The 11,783-nt window shown below is 32.7% G+C and overlaps 1 protein-coding gene across 2 annotated transcripts in view; it reads left to right on the forward strand.

Moving 5' to 3' along the window:
- LOC118198956 (potassium voltage-gated channel protein Shaker-like) overlaps positions 1-11,783 on the forward strand; it is a 478,702-nt gene that overhangs the window by 450,625 nt on the left and 16,294 nt on the right. The gene's annotated exons all lie outside the window — the stretch shown is intronic.

Here is an 11,783-nt window from a genome sequence, read left to right on the forward strand (position 1 = left end):
TAATTTGCATTTGCTTCGCAGTTATAAATATATGACGTTAATAGTAGAAATCTTATTGTGATTTCTTTTTCTGAGTTTAATTAATCGCTGACATTTCACTTTCGCGATTTTTATCACGCATTAATATTTGGATTGATATTCACGGCATATTATGTGGATTAATAGACTTCAAGTGTATATTATTTTAATAAAGCTGAGAAACGGTTACAATGAATCTAATGTCTTCTTTTTTCAGTGCTTGCATTCTTTTGATTTTTAAAGTGTAAGATTCAGAATACATATGATCTGATTATATCCATTGCTAACATTAAAAATTATATGTAAATAAATTGAATATATTCATTGTGAATAAGATAAATTCACGTTGTTTGATGAGTATTTCTTGTGTAGGCAAGTACATTTAAGAGCCAGTTATTAAATGTGAAATATAGCATACTAAATGTATACGAATGCAAATTTTGAATAAAATTCTGCATTGGTTATTATTATAGAACATCTTTTTCGTATAGACTGCAATAAAATGTGCTGACTTCGATTTACATATATAACTGGTGTCAATATTTTTCTCATACGCATAGTTTTATGTAAAGATTGCATTTGGGCTCAGATGTTTATCACATATTTCTTTCTTCATCTTATTTACCACTTATTAAGTAATATTTCACATCGATATTTGTGCGAAGTATCCAACATGTGTTTGTATTTATTTCAACCAGGTAGTGAAATCCTCATAATTGCCTCTATTTGATCTAAAGTCTCAGAAGTAATCGACGACGCTTTAATTATTTTGTACAGAAAATTGCGTGGCAGAATGTTTTCAACCATCTTGCTTAAATCTTAAAGCACGCGAAAGGTCATGTGACATGACATAAATATCACTGGATGCTCATTGGTCTATCCTAGAAGCCACTCCCTCGGTGGCTACACAGATGTGCACTTGTGAAATATGCTACCGGTCCAGCATGCAGAACCACTACACCACGAAGGCACGCTAGGGAAGTGGTAGAAATACCTTATATACTCCCCTTTTTAAAGGGCGACTATGGTTTTAGGGGACCTAGTCGCCAAATCCCGGGTGCGGAGAATCATCATCCGCAACCCTTTTAGTCCGGGCGCCACTTTAGAGCCATTAGGTATTTTTTTGAAAGCAGACAATATGAAAAATAGCAAACGTTTTCGCCGGGAATCGAACCATGAACCTCTGGAATACCGGTCCAGCGTGCAGAACCACTGCACCACGAAGGCACGCTAGGGAAGTGGGAGAAATACCTTATAGAGTCATTTGCGAAGATTCAAGACCTGGAGTATGGAAAAGCACAAAATTTTAAAATGTCACGTAAAAACATCATTAAATTGCATTAGATAGCAGTCAAAATCGATATTTTCCTTGAAGTATGATACCCGAAATTTTTCGCGAGTACAATATTTCCTTTTTACTTCGTACAAGGAAGTAATAAACGATATGCATCATTTTTTGATTGTACTAATTTAATTAATAGTTCCAGTTCAACGAGTCTAGGCTTCCAAACAATAGAAATTATGCAGTGAATTGTAATGAAAACTCCAGTTCTTTGTGACGTTTTCTTATATAATATCTATCTTTAATTATACTTCGAAAAGGCCTGGCATGAAGGAAAATATTTTAAAGAATTTTATTTTTCTGTGTAAAATATCATTTTTTCTATTTTAATTTGCTTTCGCTTTTATGGAATAATTTGAGGGGGACTGTTTCTGTAGCAATTATCATGTATATTATTTCTGTAGTAAAACTCCTTTTTAATTGCGGAAGGAAGCCCGCAAATATTTCTCAAAAACATTACGAAAAAATAAAGCTATTAAAGATATTTTCAAAATGCACTCATGTGCAAAATTAAGAAAACTATATCGAATTTCTGAAAAACTAGTGGACAGATTTTAATGAAGTTATAATTACAGTATTAAAATCGTATTGCAATATGATCTGATGTTAAAACAAAAGCAAATGTATTTTATTTCTTTTATTCTTAATTTCTTACGTTCTCGTTCTAAAATCTCTTACGGCAAACGATTTCTATTAAAAGATAACTTAACCGCATCAATAAATGCATAGATTCGTTCTTGCGCGATGACAGCTATAATAGCTGCGATAATAACAATAATCAAAAATTTGATACTCGGGTGTCATTATATGACTTCGGTTCGACTCGATTGCGCATGCGCATTCCGCGAGCACTGGCTAAATCGATGTGATTCTAATGATTTTGGAGCTACCCTTTCAACTCCTGGGAAAAATTCGTTTCTTCCTGCCGGCATGTAGAAGTAGTTTGGGACTGGTTCTTTTCGCGTCAAATCTATAAAAATCTAAATTCATAATAGAATCATTTTTATTTTTCTGTAACTGTAACCACACGAAATTTCCGATACTTTTAATTGGCGTGGTTGTTTAGATCACGTATACTATTCGCTGTAATTTATTCTTTTAGAATTACGTGTTAATAAGTCTTATTCTTAACGATTTTCTTTTAGTTTTGGTAGAAAGCGTATTTTAATTGAAAGATTATCTACTTGAAGTTTGGCATCGTTAGTAAGGAGGGTTTTGAAATTTAATAAACGGCTTCTTAAAAATTTCGTATCGCTATTTGAGAAAGAATTAAAAATTTTTAAAGAAACATTTATTTGAAATCAGTACGTGAGAGTTGATAAGTAGAGAAGCATGATGGGTAGATTTAACTTGAATTTTTGTTTCATATGGATTTAGTGTGAAACAAACATAAAATATACATTAATTCAACGAAACAAATGTTTAATTTTAACTCATTGACAAGATGATATTTCAGTTAAGAAATGCTCCTTTCGAAAGAGCATTCCTTAAACAGACAAGAACATTCCTTAACAGAAACAGAATTTTTCATCTGTCTAAATGTTTTTTGCTCATACATTTATTCTTGTAAATATTTATTTATTTACTTATCACAAAAAGTACATTATTTAGCTACTTAATGGCAACACGGCACGAATAATTGCCACCAAATATTATCGGCCTGTATTATATTTAAAGAAACTAAATAATGAAGAATCTGCATAAATACAGAGACTGTTCACACATTTTTTAGACAATGTACATTGTATTAACAAAACTAAATTACATAAATTTCTTGTGTTTTAAATGTTCTATTTGACATCCCTTATTCTGAACTATCTTTCGACACCGCAATTTCCAGGATAATAATGCCTTTTGAAGTGGCAGAAGAGGTATTCTATCCCATTCATCCCGAACAGCTTTCCAGAGTCCTGTTAGGGTTTGGGGACAACGTTTCGATAATGCAGTTTTTAAAAGTCCGAAAGCACAAAAATCCATAGATGACACATCGGGAGATTTAGTAGGGATATCGGTGAAGGGTATGGCCTTAATACCAGTTTTTTGTTCCATTTTTTTTAGGAAATTTGCAGTGGATTTTGATGTGTGACTGTTACCTTTGTCCTGATGGAGTCTCACAGATGGATGGCACTGCGGGTAAAGCGATGGTATTTCATTCAGAAAAATTGGCGATAAAATATGTTCCTGATAGTATTTGGAGTTAATCTTGACATTTTTTTTGCACTCTCTTTATTTTTAACTTGCCATTATAAGAAACACCAGCTACAATCCTGAATTCCTTAGAAAAACTTTCTTTCGATTCTTTAAACCATGTACTTAAATTTTTTTCTCCCCTTTTATGATAATAAATGGCTCTTTTTTGTTTTGTTACAATTATTTAAATACACCCATGCTTCATCTATTGTGACAATTGTTTTCCATTTTTCTTTGGGTAAGTGTTTCTCCTGTAGAATTCTGCAGCGTGTCCTGCGTTGAGCGATATGCTTTGGAAGAAGACTATGCACGTTGCGTTTTTCCGCTTTCTTAAGATTTAAATCAACGTTTATCATTTTGTTTACGGTGGACACCGAGCATTTTAATGATTTTGCAACTGTCCTTTGACTAGGAGGATTTTCTTTTAACATTAAACAACGTACCTTCGCAATAGTCGAAGATGTCCGTTTTTTACGTGGATACTTGTTTGGAATTTTTCTCCCACTTGAGCCTCCAATTGGACGTTTTTTTCCTTTCTTGTTGATATTACCTATCGACGCTTTAGATATCACAAAACCATGACTCTCACATCGTTTTTGGATAACGGAGTATGCATATTTCTCTTCGGAAAGAGCGTCAATGTAATTTTCGAATTACTGCTTTGTTAAATTCTCCATTTTTAATAAAAACAAAACTTTCAAGCCACAGACGATAATTTGCACTTTTAAAAACATAGTACAATTGCAATGACTTTTTTTGCAGCAAACGATTTTTTATTACCGCTTACCAAAATCGTCTAAAACATGTGCGAACAGCCTCTGTATATGTATGTTTCTCTCATTGTGAAAAAACAACGGTGCCTAGAGCCATTCAGTTTTGAATAACGTAGTCTTCCACCTGAACGTGGGCACCTGGAAGCCCGAATTTTGAACTTAGAATTTGTTTTATTATCTGTTTCATATCTTGTAAAACTTTAACGAATTTTTAATTAATAAACTCAACAATTTCAAAGCGAGCAATGGCAACATTGTACGGAATAAAACATTGTTATCTCCAGCGCTCGACACTCTCTGTCAGAAATTCTAAGGATAAGCTGTTTTTAAATATTTTGCGATCTTTCTGTTGAATCGAGTTTTATGTGGCCTCAGCGCCAAGAATGTGATATTTAATAAATGAGGTAAACGTACAATACGTTAATAATAAAAAGACGAAAAACGTTTTGTAAAGCCATTTTAGTAAGAAAGCTGAACTTTCATATGATAAACTGAAAAATGACCCCAAAATGCAGAAAAGTGTATGTCAACGCTTAACGCTGCATCTGGAATTCTAATCGTATATGGCTAGGATGCTTTTATTTTTTTTTTTTTTATTTTTTTTTTTTTTTATTTTGTTGTTGATTTGTATATGGCGTCAGTGAGGGGGAAAAAAGTATACATAATAATAAAACTAAAAAGACAGAAAAAAGGAGGCGTTAGTAGGAATGAGCATAAGAGTAGACTGGTAGACTGCGAACTCAATGAGACCTTCACAAACCTTCACAAAATCCTTTGGGGCAACCATTGACATCTGAAACCTTCATTATTACTATTATTATTATTATTATTATTATTATTATCGCTGAACACTGGTAGTTCGGTCCGAGGTTCGAATCCCGCGAACGGGCTGGCTGCATGGGCGTTTTCGTGGTTTTCCCCATGTGTAACGTGTATACGAGCCAGTTTCCCTTAGAAAGTCCTCCACGAAGGCATCCCTCCTCTTAGGCAGATAGCCCTCGTGTGCTTTGCCATAATTAAATACACCAACACCAACTATTATTATTATTATTATTATTTTTTAGTCCAAAGGGATTTGAATCCCGAAGGACTATTAGTTTCGTTTTGGCATTTTGCGTCGGACTCATAAATGTCGGTTCACTTTTCCAACTGTTGCCACAAAATGTTAGAGTCCTGCATTATATTTGAAGAAATTAAATAATGAAAAATCTGCATAAATGTATGTATATTTCTCGTATTGTGATAAAACAACGGTACATAGAGTCATCGAATTTTGAATAACGTAATCCTCCAACGAATATGAGCATGTGGAAGACCAAATTTGAAATTTGAAACTTGTTTTATGATCGATTTCCTATTTTTTAAAACTTTGACGAATTTTTGATTAACAAACTCAAGGATTTCAAAGCGAGCAATGGCAACGTTGTGCAGAAAAAACATTTTTATCTCCAGCGCGTGAGTCTCTGTATCGGAATGAAACATTTCAGATTTTTTTTTTTTTTTTTTTTTTTTTTTTTTATTCCGAAGGACAATTTACCTGAAAGACTATTAATTTCGTTTCGTTTTGAAATCGTTGCCACCATATATTATCGCTCTGTGTTATATTTAAGAAAATGAAATAATGAAGAATCTGCATCAATGTATGCATGTTTCTCGCATTGGGATAAAACAAGGGTACCTAGAAGCCACCAAAATTCGAATAACGTAATCTTCCATAGAATGTGGATCACACAGGAGCATGTGGAAGCCCTAATTTGAAATTGAAATTTGTTTTATTATCGATTTCAGATTTTGTAACACTTCAACAAATTTTTTATTAAAAGACTAAACGATTTCAAAGTGAGCAATGGCAACACTGTATGGAAAAAAAATTATCTCCAGTGCGCGTAAATTCTAAAGATATGCTCATTTTAAAATTAATTTGCGATATTGCTGTTGAACTGAATTTTATAATTTGAGTACGTAGAACGTGATATTTAATCAATAAAGGTAACACATAAAAGGTTAAAAAAATGCCCCTTTAGACGCAATTTAAAATCCGAAATCTTTCAGATTATTTTGTCTTTTCTTTTTGTGTGTATGTGTTTAATTCTTATTGGTAAAGATTTAATTTTCACATTCAATGAAGCAGTTTTAGCTAAAATTAGAATTCAGAAATATTACAGTTTTTTTAGCTTATGTGTATTCGAAAATTCAGTTTGCTGACAATAATGTACAATAATTCATTAACTATTACAGGTTGAAAATCTGAAAACGTTGCATAGAAAGTTTCAATTTTGGGATATTTGAACGGTTAAAGTTAAATAGAAGTAAGTTACTTTCGCCATAGCAAAATCTTTTAATCTGTCTTTCAACTTTATTTCTCAGATTACGAACCGCCATTTGTTTGCATTTAAAACTCAGTAGAATAGTTAACTCAGTTTCTGCACCTTCGGTGTCTTTTTGCCGAGTGGGACCAGAAGTAAACTTTCGTTTTGTAAGCCTAAAATTCTGCTCGCTGAGCGAATTGATTATTTTTGCGTATAAATTCTAATTGTAAAGATTGTTTAACTGTTTTAACTGCATCTGGTGTTTTATGCTTTTTCTGTATTTTGCAATTTTTAATGAAAATGTTTGGAGTTTAATGTATTTTTATCTTGTCGCGAAGTGAGAACTGAATTAACTGAATGAGAAATATATCTCTAATGAAATTCGAGGAAATATGTTTAAATGAAATGCAGCAAAAAAAAAGTGTGTAATTTAATAGGCTTTACAAGGAAATCATGTGTCAGATTTATTTTTTATTTATTTATTTATTTATTTATTTATTTTTTTTTTTTCCAATACGGATTATAAAATGGATTTTGAACGCGAGGAATGATGTTAAACCGGCTGAAATTTATCGTCAAGTGACAGAAATTTACGGTGAATACGCGATAAGTGATGGAATGGTGAGAAAGTGGGTAATAATGTTTAATGCAGGTCGAACAAATGCCCACGCCGAGGCTCGGAGTGGTCGGCCTTCTGTTGTCACCGATGATTTGGTAAGGAAAGTTGATGAAGCAATTCATGAGAACAGACGCTTCACAATGACAACTCTTTCAGAGGCATTTCCACAAATTTCACGTACTGTTTTGTTCGAAATTGTGTCTGACCGCTTGAATTATCGCAAACTGTGTTCCCGATGGGTTCCAAAAATGCTAACTGATGTTCACAAAACAAAGCGACTTGGTAGTGCCCTGACATTTCTCACGCGGTACAGTGATGAGGGAGAAAAATTTCTAAACCAAATTGTGACAGGTGATGAAACTTGGGTGTGTCATTTCACACCAGAATCGAAACAACAATCGATGGAGTGGAGACACACTCATTCTCCGAAAAAACAAAAGTTCAAAGTGACAATGTCATCACAAAAAAATCATGTGCACTGTCTTCTGGGATAGGAAAGGCGTTTTGCTTACTGAATTTCTTCCCAGAGGTGAAACCATTAATGCGGCACGATATTGTGAGACTTTAACAAAACTAAGGCGTGCCATTCAAAAGAAACGAAGAGGAATGCTCAGTAAAGGAATTGTGTTGCTCCACGACAATGCTCTGCCCCATACAGCTGGTGTCACTCAATCGTTAATTCGACAGTTTCATTGAGAGCAGTTCGATCACCCGCCGTGTCTTCTGGGATAGGAAAGGCGTTTTGCTTACTGAATTTCTTCCCAGAGGTGAAACCATTAATGCGGCACGTATCTTGTATCTTGCACAATTTAAAAACTATGAATGTTGGAATTGTGTATATGGGGCTCCGTAACATCTAGTTGTGTACCTCGCTTTTTTATTACGAGAGCCAATACCAAACGTACGTACGTATATTTGTCTCCTTAACAGTGCTTAAGATTCCTTATCCAGCTTTTGTGTGTATTTAATTATGGCAAAGCACACGAGGGCTATCTGCCTAAGGGGAGGGATGCCTTCGTGGAGGACTTTCTAAGGAAAACTGGCTCGTATACACGTTACACATGGGGAAAACCACGAAAACCCATGCAGCCAGCCCGTTCGCGGGATTCGAACCTCGGACCGAACTAAAAGTGTTCAGAGACTTTACCGCTCGGCCGCTGGTGGGCCCCTTATCCAGCTTTTATTTTCGCAATTGTTGGTCGTACTCACCGGTTACTTCCAGAAGTTTTTTTAAATGACAAAATCGACCAGAATGTTTAATTTCGAAATCTGCTGTTTTTGATGTTATTTTTAACTTACCTTTAAAAACTGGTTAATAGAAGTTAAAATAATTAATAATTCATAATAATAGAAATTTGAATAATTCGCAGAAACAGATTTAAATGAAATGCAACGAAAATTGTGCGTAATTTAATAGGTGGTATAAGGAAATCATGTGATATCCGCATCAGATTTTTAGATTTTAATTTAAAGTAACACTGCTCATTTATACTGAATATTTAGAAATTTTATGAAATTATAAATAGCCCTAATATAATACTGGTATTAATTTAGAAGTCAAACAACAAAAATCAGAGTTATATTTGCAAATTTTCACAGGACTAGTTTCGATGGTTTTGCCGAACCATTACCCTCAGCTGCTAAAGTGCAAATGGTGCTATTTGCACCTTGTGAAAATTTGCAGATATAACGCTTATTTTAAGTTCAAAGGACCAATGTACCCAGAAGGACTGTAAATTTCATTTTTCCATTTTGCATTGAAAATGTCGTTTCACTGTTCAAACTGTTGCCACCAAATATTAGATTAAATAAATTAAATAATGAAGAATCTGCATGAATGTATGTTTCTCGCATTGTGATAAAACAACTGTACCTAGAAACATCCAATTTTGAATAACGCACGTTTCCACCCGAATGTGGGTATCTGGAAGCCTAAATTTGGAATTTGTTTTATTATCGACTTCATATTTTGTAAAGCTTTAACGAATTTTTGATTAACAAACTCAATGATTTCAAAGCGAGCAATGGTAACACTGTCGGGGAGAAAGAAAAAAAAATTATCTCCAGCGCGCGAGACTGTGTATCGGAAATTCTAAAGATACAGTGTCTCAAAAAAGTGATGGGACACTTGTGCTTTACAAAAAGAAACTGTAATAAAATAAATTAAAAAACATGTAAAAAATTTTTTGTGGGTGTTTTCATACTTAAATTTAGTAACAATTATTACATAATATACATTTTTTGAAAATATTAAAATATTAATTTAATAAAAATACAATTGTTTAGAACGGAGCAAAAAATGGTTCACATAAGTGATGGCACACTACGTACTATGCAACAAAAATCGTCTGAAGTAAGCAATAAAAATATCTTTTGGGGTATTTATTTTTACTCAAAAGCAATTGGCAATAATTTATAAAATCGTCTGCAGTATTTCTCTCCAGTTTGTTTTGGAATTTTTGTGTTTTTTAGCTCTGTGCAGCTATGAATGCTAAAAAACTGTATTAAAAATTATCTGTAATTAATAAATGTACATTTTCTTTCTATTCATACTTTTTTACTCAAACTTACAAATCGCGCCAACCTGGTTGCGATAATACGTAAGTACCTAAAATTCTTTTGTGATATTGCCGTTGAATTGAATTTTATGGCTTAAGTGCGAGAAACATGATATTTAATAAATAAAGGTAACACACAAAGCGTTAAATAAACGTCCATTTGGGCGTAAATGTAAAATCCTAATGGTTTCAGATATTTTTATAGAAATTTTTTGTTCTTGTTTGACTTCTAAATTAATATTTTTTCTGCTTGTTATTTTAACTTAAATTATAATGCTGGTAGTAAAATGTGAAATATTGTGAGAATGAAATAGTGCATGTATTAAATGTGTGCAATTTATAGAAATACTGTGAAATTCTTAACAAAGGAAAATAAATGAAATGGAATAAATTTAGCACGTAATTAATTCGTATTGAACTCTTTAAGTATTAAATACAATAACCTGAAAATTTAGATCCCATTTTACGACTATTATTTGGCCTAATTTCATTGTATTGATAATGAAAAGTATTTAAGATACTGTGAAAATCACTCGAATGCTAATAAAAACATGAACTGAAAAAATGTGTGTGTTAATGTGTCATAGATCTACTTACCACAAAACTTCGATTTATGAAATAGGTCAACATCAGCAAAACGCAGTAAAACATAGTTAATTATAACTTTGTTCTATATTATTAGCCCAAAGAGCGTTAGGCTATTACTTTTGTTTGGTCATTTTACGTCAGTTCACTATGAGTGTCGGTTCACTTTTCAAATTGTTGCCACCAAATATATTTTAAAAAATTAAGTAATGATGAATCTGCATGATTGTTGCATTTTCTTGTACTGTGAAAAAACGGCAATACCTAGAGACATCAAAATTTGAATAACGTAGTCCTTCATTGGAATATAGCCATCTGGAATCCCAAATTTGGAATATGGAATTTGTTTTATTATCTATTTTATATTTTGTCAAACATTAAAGAATTTTTCATTAATGATCTCGAAGATTTCAAAGCGAGCAATGGCAACACTGAACGGGAAAACAAGCATTTTTATCTCCAGCATGCGAAACTGTGTTTCGGAAATACTAAAGATATGTTCTTTTAAATAGTTTGTGAGCTTGCTGTTGAATTGAATTTTATGAGATTTAAGGGGACTTATACACCTTAAACCCCCTCATGATCTTCGAATATGTGACTGTTGCAGGAATTGAGATATTTTATTTATTTTAAAAACAATTACTTCCAACTTTTTACAGCTGACTACATAATATAGCTGCTTTAGTAACCAGGAAGTTTGTGTTGCCACAAATATTTTTGTAATTTAATATTCTTTGTGACAAAATATTTCGCCATGTTTCCATCTTGCGCGCATGATATTTTAAAAATGGCTAATGGTACATACTTGAAATTGGATGGAATTCTTTATATGGGCACTATTTTCTAACTGAACCAACAATCTGATGAATATTTTAGTACTGAAAAATTTTATGAAAGGAAACCTTATAAATATTTTTAATAAAATACATTTTATAAACTCAATTCCAAATAAAATAAAAATTTATCATGAAATTTTTAGAATTTTAGGTTCACAGTAGTTTCTGAATGTTATAAAAGCTATATATTAAATATGGAATTAAATTATGAAACAGAATGTTTTAAACTGTGCGCGCAAGTTGGAAACATGACGAAAAATGTTGTCACAAAGCGGATTAAATTATAAAAATATTTCCGGCAACACAAACTTTCTGATGACTATTTCAGAAAGCAGCTATATTATGTAGTCAGCTGTAAAAAGTTGGTAGTAATTGCTTTTAAAATAAATAAGTTATCCCAATTCTTGCAACAGTCACCTATTCAAACATCTTATGGGTTTTAAGGTGTATGAGTCCCCTTAAGTGTGAAGAACATGATATTTAATAAATGTAACACACAAAGCGTTAAAAACACCCATTTGAGCGTAATATAAAATCTGAAAGCATTCAGATT

This window comes from Stegodyphus dumicola, chromosome 2 (genome assembly GCF_044657685.1).
Source record: "Stegodyphus dumicola isolate Sdum_Otavi_A_Nest chromosome 2, ASM4465768v1".
In the NCBI taxonomy this organism is placed as follows: domain Eukaryota; kingdom Metazoa; phylum Arthropoda; class Arachnida; order Araneae; family Eresidae; genus Stegodyphus; species Stegodyphus dumicola.